The sequence below is a fragment of the Hyla sarda genome, chromosome 5 (assembly GCF_029499605.1).
Source record: "Hyla sarda isolate aHylSar1 chromosome 5, aHylSar1.hap1, whole genome shotgun sequence".
NCBI lineage: Eukaryota > Metazoa > Chordata > Amphibia > Anura > Hylidae > Hyla > Hyla sarda.
Window position 1 is genome coordinate 270,685,148 of NC_079193.1, and position 11,958 is coordinate 270,697,105.

Here is an 11,958-nt window from a genome sequence, read left to right on the forward strand (position 1 = left end):
GTCAGGGCAGGCAGCAAGGATCGTAGTCAGGGGCAACGACAGGAGGTCTGGAACACAGGCTAGGAACACACAAGGAAACGCTTTCACTGGCACAATGGCAACAAGATCCGGCAAGGGAGTGCAGGGGAAGTGAGGTATAAGTAGGGAAGTGCACAGGTGAAGGTACTGATTAAAACCTCATGCGCCAATCAGTGGCGCACCGGCCCTTTAAATCGCAAAGACCCGGCGCGCGCGCGCCCTAAGGAGTGGGGCCGCGCGCGCCGGGACAGCACAGACGGGTAACGGGTCTGGTAAGCGAGTCGGGATGCGCATCGCGAGCGGGCGCGTCCCGCATCGCGAATCGCATCCCGGCTGGGAACATTATCGCAGCGCACCCGGTCGGCAGGTCTGACCGGGGTGCTGCGAATAGGAGAACGCTGTGAGCGCTCCGGGGAGGAGCGGGGACCCGGAGCGCTCGGCGTAACATTTATTTATTTATTTTTATTTATTTATTTTTATTATTATATTCTCCTCTCTTCTCTTTTTATTTTTATTATTGTTATTATCATCTTTATTCTTGTGCTTATATACATATTCACCCCCCCCTTAACGATATTCCCCTTTTCCTTTTGGTTAGATCTTTGGTAGGATGCTTACCTGATTTTCTGTATGTCTTAGTGCATGGGAGGCGCTAGTAATAGTACACTGCAGTGGTGCCGTTACTGAGTGTCAGCTAGCGCTAGTCTATTTACTTCCGTTGTCATGGGAAAGTGATCACATGATATACCCACGTGTCCCAGCCGGGACACGTGGGTCATCACGTCATACGCTGCGCTGAAGGCGCAGCGTATTGACGTTTGTATGGAAGTTAGGATTGGGCGGAAGTAGGGCGCTTTGCGGTATCGGAAACTGATGTGAAGGACGGAAGTCCACGCCAGTTACCTGCAATGGTAAGTGAGAGAACTGATGCACACCTGAGTGTGATGTTATTATTTGATAGATGTATAAATAGAGGCATGAGGCAATGATACACAACACCCCTGAGGAAGTCACATTGTGACGGAACGCGTGGGGCTCTGGCATCAAGTCTGGCACTTCTACAGTGATATTCTGTCTGTGGTTTGTTTTGGCTTATGTTTAGTTATATTCATCCTTATTTGTTTATGTACACTGTATTCTTATTGTGATGGTATGATTTTGATGATTATTTCTATGCCTATGTTTGTCCCAGTCAGAAATGTGTATATATAATTCGTGCCATTTAGATGGGTTGGTGAGGAGGGGGGTTCATGGCCCTTCTCCCATGTTGTGGTTCTAGCTCATAGAGCTTTTTAATTGTTTTTAGCCTTTTTCTCTAATGTTATGATTATGAACTAATAAAGTAGATTTTCTTGAAATATTATTGGTGTGCGCTTCTTTGCAGTAGTTACTGCTTTTTTGTAATGATGTTTTTGTAATGTTGTCTGTTTTTGTTATGCTGTTGTCTGTGAATTGGCTAAAATTTTAAACTTACTTAAACTGTGCTATGTTACTGTGGTGAGCCACAGTGAATGGCGGGACCATGGGGTGCAGCATTGTTGGTGGATGGGGCAGATGGTATTAACCCCAGTGGCAAGGTGTTATTAACCCCTAATGTTCGTGACACCAGTGTGGTTTTTGGGTGTCAGGAACCACCCAAACGATATCTCCGCTATCCCAATGGCAAGGCAGTGAAATGAGAGTCCATGACCAGGTTATGGTTAACGGAGACTTTACTGAGGTCAGACAGTTGTTATAGTCGTTACAGCTAGGCCAGAATCACAGAGAGGTGGCCAGGAACACAGAAGGACCTCGCAGCTTACTGGGACTAGTAATAGACTTTAGATCAGCCACGCAGACTAGGATAGACTTGACTTTGAAATGGACGTTAGGCTTGGCTGGACTGTAGGTAGTGACAGCAGATGTAGACTTGACTTACTGGAAGTGGCTGTGGATTTGAGGCCTTCCAAGTATGCTGGACACTAGCACTGAGACATCTGGTCTCCCTGTTCCTCAGCAGCAAAAGAGAGAGATTGCAGCACCTCCCTTCCTTATAAAGGGGAGCTGAACTAGAAGCCCATAGGTCAAGCTGCGGGTCATGTGTTAAGCTAGTGCTCTCTGGGTAACATGTGAACATATCATGTGACCTCCACAGGTCCTTAACACCTTATATACAAAATACATAACTTTATACTGACTATACATATAGTACATAACCTTGTACTGGCTAGATATGGTAATACCAACTTCATTATGGGGGAGACAGTGCAAAAGAGCCCCCAGGACACTGAGTGACTCAACCTGACAGAACCTAAGGTTATTGTACATGATTACATCCTGTATTGGGACATTACATTACATTTTGGCATTACCCTCTAAGCCCAAGGGAGGGGCAACTCTCCAGTCATGGCTCCCTCAAGATTTCCTCCTCCACAGAGGGTTTTTTTTCTCGCTGAAGGGTGACTCTTCGTGAGTCAGGGGTGTGCCATTTTCAGTGTCATGTCATTTTAAATAAAATTGGGACAATTTGACACCTGACTACAATGTGTCATGTGTTTATTTTGCATTCCTTGGTTTCATAAATTTTTCTTTGGAGTTGGGGATTCATGCCATATTTAAAGTAATAATGAAAAGCATCTGCCTGCAATACAGGACCATAACATGTTTGCCTCAGAGGGGCAATCACAGTCATCACTAAAACCTATTTCAAAACAGAAGATTGCAACAGCCTTTTTTCCTATGATAGCTGTCACTATACACAATGGAAAAATAATATTTCTTATGGTCAGTTTTACCAGCTACCATAAAAAAAAAAAAAAAATACCATGTAAAATAAAATAAAAAGGCTATCTGCATATGATTGTCCAATCAGCATACAGATGAGCCTTGGATGGACAAGATTTAACCCCTTAAGGGCCAAGCCCATTTGGGCCTTAAGGACCAGACCAATTTTATTTTTGCATTTTCGTTTTTTCCTCCCCGCCTTCTAAAAATCATAACTCTCTTATATTTCCATCCACAGACCCATATGAGGGCTTGTTTTTTGTGTCAAGAATTGTACTTTGTAATGACATCACTTATTTTACCATAAAATATATGGCGCAACCAAACAAATATTGTTTATGTGGGAAAATTGAAAAGAAAACCGCAATTTAGCAAATTTTGGAAGGTTTTGTTTTCACGCTGTACACTTTCCGGTAAAAATGACATGTTTTCTTTATTCTGTGGGTCAATACGATTAAAATGATACCCATGATTATATTCTTTTATATAATTGTACCGCTTAAAAAAAATCTCAAACCATTTTAACAAAATTAGTATGTTTGAAATTGCCCTATTTTCACAACCTATAACTTTCTCATTTTTCCGTATATATGGGGCGATATGAGGGCTCATTTTTTGCGCCATGATCTGTAGTTTTTATCACTACCACTTTTGCTTAGGTTTTACTTTTTATTCATTTAAAAAAAAAAATCTTTTTTATAAAATGTGACAAAAAAGCAGCAATTTTGGACATTTTTTATTTTTTTACGTTTACGCCGTTCACCGTACGGGATAATTAACAATATATTTTAATAGTTCATACTTGTATGCACGCGGCGATACCAAATATGTGTATTACATTTTTTTTTTACGCTTTTTGGGGGGTAAAATGGGGAAAAACGGATGTTTTACTTTTTATTGGGGGAGGGGATTTTTCAAATTTTTTTACTTTTTTATTTTACATCTTTTTCCTTTTTTTTTTTTTTTACACTTTTTATGTCCCCATAGGGGACTATTCATTGCAATCAGTTGATTGCTAATACTGTGCAGTGCTATGTATGGGACACAGCACTGCTCAGTATTATCGGTGATCTTCTGCTCTGGTCTGCTCAATCTCAATCTCCGCCATGCTGGATGATCGGATCCCCGCGGCATCGCTGCGGGCGATCCGATCGTTCATTCAAACTACCCAGATGCCGTGATCTGTACTGATCACGGTATCGGAGTGGTTAAAGGAGTAGTCCAGTGGTGATTCAGTGGTGAGCAACTTATCCCCTATCTTAAGGATAGGGGATAAGTTGCAGATCGCGGGGGGTCCGACCGCTGGGGGCCCCCGCGATCTCCTGTACGGAGCCCCGACAGCCCGCGGGAAGGGGGCGTGTCGACCTCCGCACGAGGCGGCGGCCGACACGCCCCCTCAATACAACTCTATGGCAGAGCCGAAGCGCTGCCTTCGGCAATCTCCGGCTCTGCCATAGAGATGTATTGAGGGGGCGTGTCGGCCGCCGCCTCGTGCGGGGGTCGACACCCGCTATCTCGGCGGAGAGCCGGGGCCCCGTACAGAGAGATCGCAGGGGGCCCCAGCGGTCGGACCCCCCGCGATCTCAAACTTATCCCCTATCCTTAGGATAGGGGATAAGTTTTTCACCACTGGACTACCCCTTTAATGGCGGATGTCCGCCATTACCGGCGGGTCCCTAGCTGCTGATATCTCCCGGGTATGATGCGAGCACCGCTCCGGTGCTCGCGATCATGTCGGCACGTAAATGTACGTCATTGTGCGCTAAGTACCACGTCACCATGACGTACATTTACGTCCATTGACGTTAAGGGGTTAAGAAGAGAACAAACAGGGAACAGAAAAACAAAGGGGAAAATGGATAGGATGAAACTGCGGCCGGATCCTTTGTTAACACCTTAAGGATGCAGGGCATACATGTACGCTCTGCACCCGCTTCTCATTTATGGCATGCGCTCGGGAGCTGAGCATGCATCAAAGCGGAATGGTGATAGCCGCTGGGACCCGAGGCTGACATCACAGATCATGGTGATGCCCGGCCTCAACCCCTTAGACGCCGCAATCAAAGTTGATTGCGGCATCTGAAATGTATATAAGACAATCCCGGTTACTCAGTGTCCGGATCAGCCCTTACCTGCCTCCTCGCTGTCCGATCGGTGATTTCATGCTCCAGTCAGCCATGGCAGGCTGGAGCATTGGAGCACCGATAACACTGATAAATGCTATGCTATGGCATACATAGCATTGAACTGTGTATGCAATCTAATGATTGCATGTAATAATCCTTTCTGGGGACAAGGGATATGATTTAATCTCTTCCCTAATAAAAGTTTGAATCACCCCCCTTTTCCCATTGAAAATAAAGAATTAACATATTTGGTATCGCTGCCTGTGTAATTGTCCAAACTATTAAAATAAAATGCTTATAATCCTGCATGGTAAACAGCGTTGAAAAATACCAAACATTCTGATTTTTAATCATGTCATACATAAAAAAAAATAATAATAAAAAGCAATGAAAAAGTCCCATCAAAACAGTAATTTGTACCGATAAAAACTACAGATCACACCACAAAAAAAGAGCCCTCATATAGCCTGGTATATGGAAAAATAAAAAAGTTATAGGGGTCAGATGTTATGCAATTTTATGCATACCAATTGTGTAAAAAAAAAATATATATATATATATATATATATATATATATATATAAATTGGGTATTGTTTCATTCGCATTGGCCTACAGAATAGAGATAATGGATTATTTTTAGCATGAAGTGTAATGCGTAAAAACCATTCATCTTTTCTATCAGTATGATTAACTGCCATCCTGAGTCGTTTTTTGTCTGTGAATGCACCAATATTGTTTTTTATATATGTATGTTGATGTTTTAAATATGTATTATGGGGGAAATTTATCAAAACCTGTGTAGAGGAAAAGTTGACCAGTTGCCCATAGAAACAATCAGATCACTTCTTTCATTTGATAAGGTCTCTGAGAAATGAAAGAAGCAATCTGATTGGTTGCTATGGGCAACTGGTAAACCTTTCCTCTGCAGAGGTTTTGATAAATCTCCTCCTATATGTTTAAAGGGTTACTCCGCTCCCCAGTGTCCGGAACATTGAGTTCCTGAATGCTGTGTGCGGGCTTCCGTGTTCACGCCCACCCCCTCGTGACGTCATGCCCTGTCAAGTGACATCACGTCCTGGCCCCTCAATGCAAGTCTATGGGAGGGGGCGTGACGGCCATCACGCCCCCTTCCCATAGACTTTCATTGAGGGGGCAGGCGTCACGAGGGGGTGCCCGCACACAGCGTTCAGGAACTCATTGTGAACATTGAGTTCCTGAATGCTGGGGAGCAGAGTAACCCTTTAAGTTTGCTATGGATTGTATCCCCACCCTGCTCAGGGGGTTTTTCCGAATCTTTGGCGCCCTTCACGGACGCATATATGTAAGTTATTTGTTGTATATTTATTCAAACCTGTTCATCTGATGAAGGGGCTCCAAAGCCCTGAAACGTGTTATGTATTGGCACTTTCAAAAATAGATTTCAGTGACTCAACATTTTGGTTGGTGGATTGCGCTGGACACCCGGGATTTTACCTTGTTGTTTGGATTACTGCATTGCTCGGTGCTGCCCCCACACTGATATCCAGAGAGCTGCACATCAATTTTATGCCTCCATAGTGGTTGTGTCTCTTTACACAACCACGAAAGGGGAGCCTATACTTGTTTCTGTGGGCAGTTTCGGCTGCTATACCATTGCAACAAACATATTGCTCTATGAGGGGCTCTGCTTGTTTTTTCATTTCCCAGACATAGCTAGCATATCAGAGGCCTCCGAAACATTAAATAGCAAAATCTTCAAGACAAAAGTGTCAAATTAACAATCAGATATGTAATCCAAAAACACAGCATAAGAAATGGTTAGGACCCAGGTAAAGTAAGATCTATCATAGGAAAAAGGGACAGCCTGATGCATTACAGTGTACCGGTCATTTCAAGAAACTTTTAAATACCTGCCTGGCTTAGTTACATTAACCCTTCAGAGGGGTGACAAGATGATTTTAGTGCACTTACTGCTGTTATTGGGCACCTGAGTGCCCCCTTCATGGTGCATAGCTGTTACGCCGAGCGCTCCGGGTCCCCGCTCCTCCCCGGAGCGCTCGCAACATCCTCGCAATTGCAGCGCCCCGGTCAGACCTGCTGACCGGGTGCGCTGCGATACCTCTCCCAGCCGGGATGCGATTCGCGATGCGGCAGGCGCCCGCTCGCGATGCGCTTCCCGGCTCCCGTACCTGACTCGCTCTCCGTCGGTCTTGTCCCAGCGCGCGCGGCCCCGCTCCCTAGGGCGCGCGCGCGCCGGGTCTCTGCAATTTAAAGGGCCACTGCGCCACTGATTGGCGCAGCTAGTTTTATTAGTGTGTTCACCTGTGCACTCCCTATTTATACCTCACTTCCCCTGCACTCCCTCGCCGGATCTTGTTGCCATTGTGCCAGTGAAAGCGTTTCCTTGTGTGTTCCTAGCCTGTGTTCCAGACCTCCTGCCGTTGCCCCTGACTACGATCCTTGCTGCCTGCCGCGACCTTCTGCTACGTCCGACCTTGCTCTTGTCTACTCCCTTGTACCGCGCCTATCTTCAGCAGTCAGAGAGGTTGAGCCGTTGCTGGTGGATACGACCTGGTTGCTACCGCCGCTGCAAGACCATCCCGCTTTGCGGCAGGCTCTGGTGAATACCAGTAGCAACTTAGAACCGGTCCACCAGCACGGTCCACGCCAATCCCTCTCTGGCACAGAGGATCCACCACCTGCCAGCCGAATCGTGACAATAGCTATTTCTCATTCTCTTCTTTTAGAGAGCAGACCAGAACTGGCATGCATACATAGGGCTTCCTTGACTTCCCGACTTCTCTGGCCAATTACTGCACAGCACATACTCTTCTTTGTTATGCCATGATATATCGCTGGTGAAAGTGCAATGAATGAGCCTGCGCTGTGTTGAGGTATGATTTAGACTGTATGCTACTATAGATGGCATGTTGGGGGGTGTTACTGATACACTGGGTTTGCAAGGTGCTTTGTGAGAAATGTAGGAAACTGCAGCACAACAAGGAAAGGGTTACACTAAGCATTGAACTGCTGCTGCTGAGAAGCTGAAGGAGTGAGAGGAGGGGTAGATTACACTGTGGACATGTAGCAGTAGATACACTGGTATTTACACAAGACACCGCTGCCCAGAACTTTATGAGGGTTCAGACATGAAACTGAAGCCTTTATTTACTTTTCAACAACAGTGTAGATTGTAGATCACCTGCAGCAGACAGATCAGCTCAGCTTGCATGTAGAGACCAGGCTTCATCAGGATATCCTTCTCTCTCATGCACATAGCACATGCTAACTCCAAACACCCTCTCCCTGTGTAATGTTCTGATTTCGCTGTTACTAGAGACAGTTTAACCCATAAAAGAGGCAGTGAATTGCAGCAAATGGAGCCAACTAGTGTCCAAGAATTTAGAGACGTTTTTTTGGATAAGGAATCACATAGGCTATCACATGGAGGAAAGGTGTTTGAAACCACAGTGACCATTTAAGGATGGTTGGGATCTTTCTCAAAGGACCATACAAGATGGGACAGTATTATTGACTCGGATGTCAATCGAGGAAATTACCAAACTGGAACTAATTCATGGCAGATTGTTTACTGTGCAGATGGTTACTGGGCTGCCTTCCATATAAGCCCAGATAACTCAGGCCTTGCTGCTGCCTCACTTCATATAGTGAGCTCCATACTTAACTTATCCTGGTATTTTTATACATGATTTTACTACACATGGGTTGTGCATGTATTTAATGTAATGTAGCAGTAGGTTGGTATTTTCTGGCAGGGGTTCAAGTAAAGGTGCAGTTTTGTCTGCAAATCAATTTTTTACATGCTTTTATCTGACTATATATTAATAACATTTATCATACTTTTGATTATGATGTCTGAGCAAGTTTTTTTGGTGTGTTTAACTTAAGCAATATTACACATATAGACAATAGGGAATATTTGCCCATTTTTTGGTGATTCAAGAATGAAGCATGTAAAACAGTATACATGAGCATAATCACATTTTGTCAGCATGACTGTCACGATGCCGGCTGGCAGGAGGTGGATCCTCTGTGCCAGAGAGGGATAGCGAGGACCGTGCTAGTGGACCGGTTCTAAGTCACTACTGGTTTTCACCAGAGCCCGCCGCAAAGCGGGATGGTCTTGCTGCGGCGGTAGTGACCAGGTCGTATCCACTAGCAACGGCTCACCTCTCTGACTGCTGAAGATAGGCGAGGTACAAGGGAGTAGGCAGAAGCAAGGTCGGACGTAGCAGAAGGTCGGGGGCAGGCGGCAAGGATCGTAGTCAGGGGCAACGGCAGGAGGTCAGGAACACGGGCTAGGAACAAACAAGGGAACGCTTTCACTAGGCACAAGTGCAACAAGATCCGGCCAGGGAGTGCAGGGGAAGTGAGGTATAAGTAGGGAGTGCACAGGTGGAAACTAATCAAGGTAATTAGGAAGATTGGACCAGGCACCATCATAGGTGCACTGACCCTTTAAATCGCAGAGACCCGGCGCGCGCGCGCCCTAGGGAGCGGGGCCGCGCGCGCCGGGACAGGACCGACGGAGAGCGAGTCAGGTACGGGGACCGGGGTGCGCATCGCGAGCGGGCACCACCCGCATCGCGAATCGCATCCCGGCTGGAGGCGGGACCGCAGCGCACCCGGTCAGTGGATCTGACCGGGGCGCTGCAACAACGAGGATGAGGCGAGCGCTCCGGGGAGGAACGGGGACCCGGAGCGCTCGGCGTAACAGTACCCCCCCCCCTTGGGTCTCCCCCTCTTCTTGGGTCCAAAGAACCTGAGGAACAAAAACTCAACTCTTTCGTGAAGAGGTCCGATGCACATTAGGAGGGGTTCCGTGCGGTAACGCACGGCACAGTCCAAACTTTCATTGTTAACACAATTGCTGTAGAGGGGTCTGGCGAGACTGGTCACAGGGACGTTGAACCTGTTGATAAGAGAGGCCAAAAAAATTTTTCCTGCAGATCCGGAATCCAAGAAGGCCATAGTAGAGAAGGAGAAGGCAGAGTTGACATCAAGAACTGTGTCACCTTTGTGCGGAGTCAGCGTACGTCTTTCCAGGCGGGGAGGACGGATAGGACAATCCTTCAGGAAGTGTTCGGTACTGGCATAGTACAGGCAAAGATTCTCCATGCGGCGTCGTGACCTCTCTTGAGGTGTCAAGCGAGACCGGTCAACTTGCATAGCCTCCACGGCGGGAGGCACAGGAACGGTTTGCAGAGGACCAGAGGAGAGAGGAGCCGGGGAGAAAAAACGCCTTGTGCGAACAAAGTCCATATCCAGGTGGAGCTCCAGACGCCATCCGGAAAAACGCATGTCAATGCGAGTGGCAAGATGAATGAGTTCATGTAGGTTAGCAGGAGTTTCTCGTGCGGCCAGAACATCTTTAATGTTGCTGGATAGGCCTTTTTTAAAGGTCGCGCAGAGAGCCTCACTATTCCAGGACAACTCGGAAGCAAGAGCACGGAACTGAATGGCGTATTCGCCAACGGAAGAAACACCCTGGGCCAGGTTCAGCAGGGCAGTCTCGGCAGAAGAAGCTCGGGCAGGCTCCTCGAAGACACCACGGACCTCAGCGAAGAAGGACTGGACTGTGGCTGTGGCAGGATCATTGCGGTCCCAGAGTGGTGTGGCCCCAGACAAGGCCTTTCCAGAAAGGAGACCACGGCAGAGTCCAGAGTCCTCATCAAATTTGTCCGGCAGGGACAAGCAGGGGTTAGGAGCGGCCGGTTGCTGCGGAGGAGTTGCAGGAGCCGGCGGAGGAGATGGTTGTTGTAGCTGCTGTGTCTGTGGCAGCAGCTGCTGTATCTGTGACTGAAGTTGCAGTGTCACGGTGGTCAAGTATGCCAGCTGGTGATTTCGCTGGGCAATCCGTTGGGCTTGCTGGGCAATCTGTTGGGCTTGCTGGGCAATCACCGTGGTGAGGTCGGCGACAACTGGCAGAGGAACTTCAGCGGGATCCATGGCCGGATCTACTGTCACGATGCCGGCTGGCAGGAGGTGGATCCTCTGTGCCAGAGAGGGATAGCGAGGACCGTGCTAGTGGACCGGTTCTAAGTCACTACTGGTTTTCACCAGAGCCCGCCGCAAAGCGGGATGGTCTTGCTGCGGCGGTAGTGACCAGGTCGTATCCACTAGCAACGGCTCACCTCTCTGACTGCTGAAGATAGGCGAGGTACAAGGGAGTAGGCAGAAGCAAGGTCGGACGTAGCAGAAGGTCGGGGGCAGGCGGCAAGGATCGTAGTCAGGGGCAACGGCAGGAGGTCAGGAACACGGGCTAGGAACAAACAAGGGAACGCTTTCACTAGGCACAAGTGCAACAAGATCCGGCCAGGGAGTGCAGGGGAAGTGAGGTATAAGTAGGGAGTGCACAGGTGGAAACTAATCAAGGTAATTAGGAAGATTGGACCAGGCACCATCATAGGTGCACTGGCCCTTTAAATCGCAGAGACCCGGCGCGCGCGCGCCCTAGGGAGCGGGGCCGCGCGCGCCGGGACAGGACCGACGGAGAGCGAGTCAGGTACGGGGACCGGGGTGCGCATCGCGAGCGGGCACCACCCGCATCGCGAATCGCATCCCGGCTGGAGGCGGTACCGCAGTGCACCCGGTCAGGAGATCTGACCGGGGCGCTGCAGCAACGAGGATGAGGCGAGCGCTCCGGGGAGGAACGGGGACCCGGAGCGCTCGGCGTAACAATGACCAAGGTTTAATTGTACATTTGGCAGTGTAAATAAGGCAAAATATATCAGTTAAGAGTAATCCATCTTGAAAATAGAGAGGGGTACTCTGGTCGAAAATGTTTTTTTAAGTCAACTGGTGGTAAAGTTAAACAGATTTGTAAATTCTTAGCTGCTGTATACTACAGATAAAGTTGTGTAGTTCTTTCCTGTCTGACCACAGTGCTCTCCGCTGACACCTCTGTCCATGTCAGGAACTGTCCAGAGGAGGAGAGATTTGCTATAGGGATTTGTTTCTTCTCTGGACAGTTCCTGACACGGACAGAGGTGGCAGCAGAGAGCACTGTGGTCAGACTGGAAATAAATACACAACTTCCTCTGTAGTATA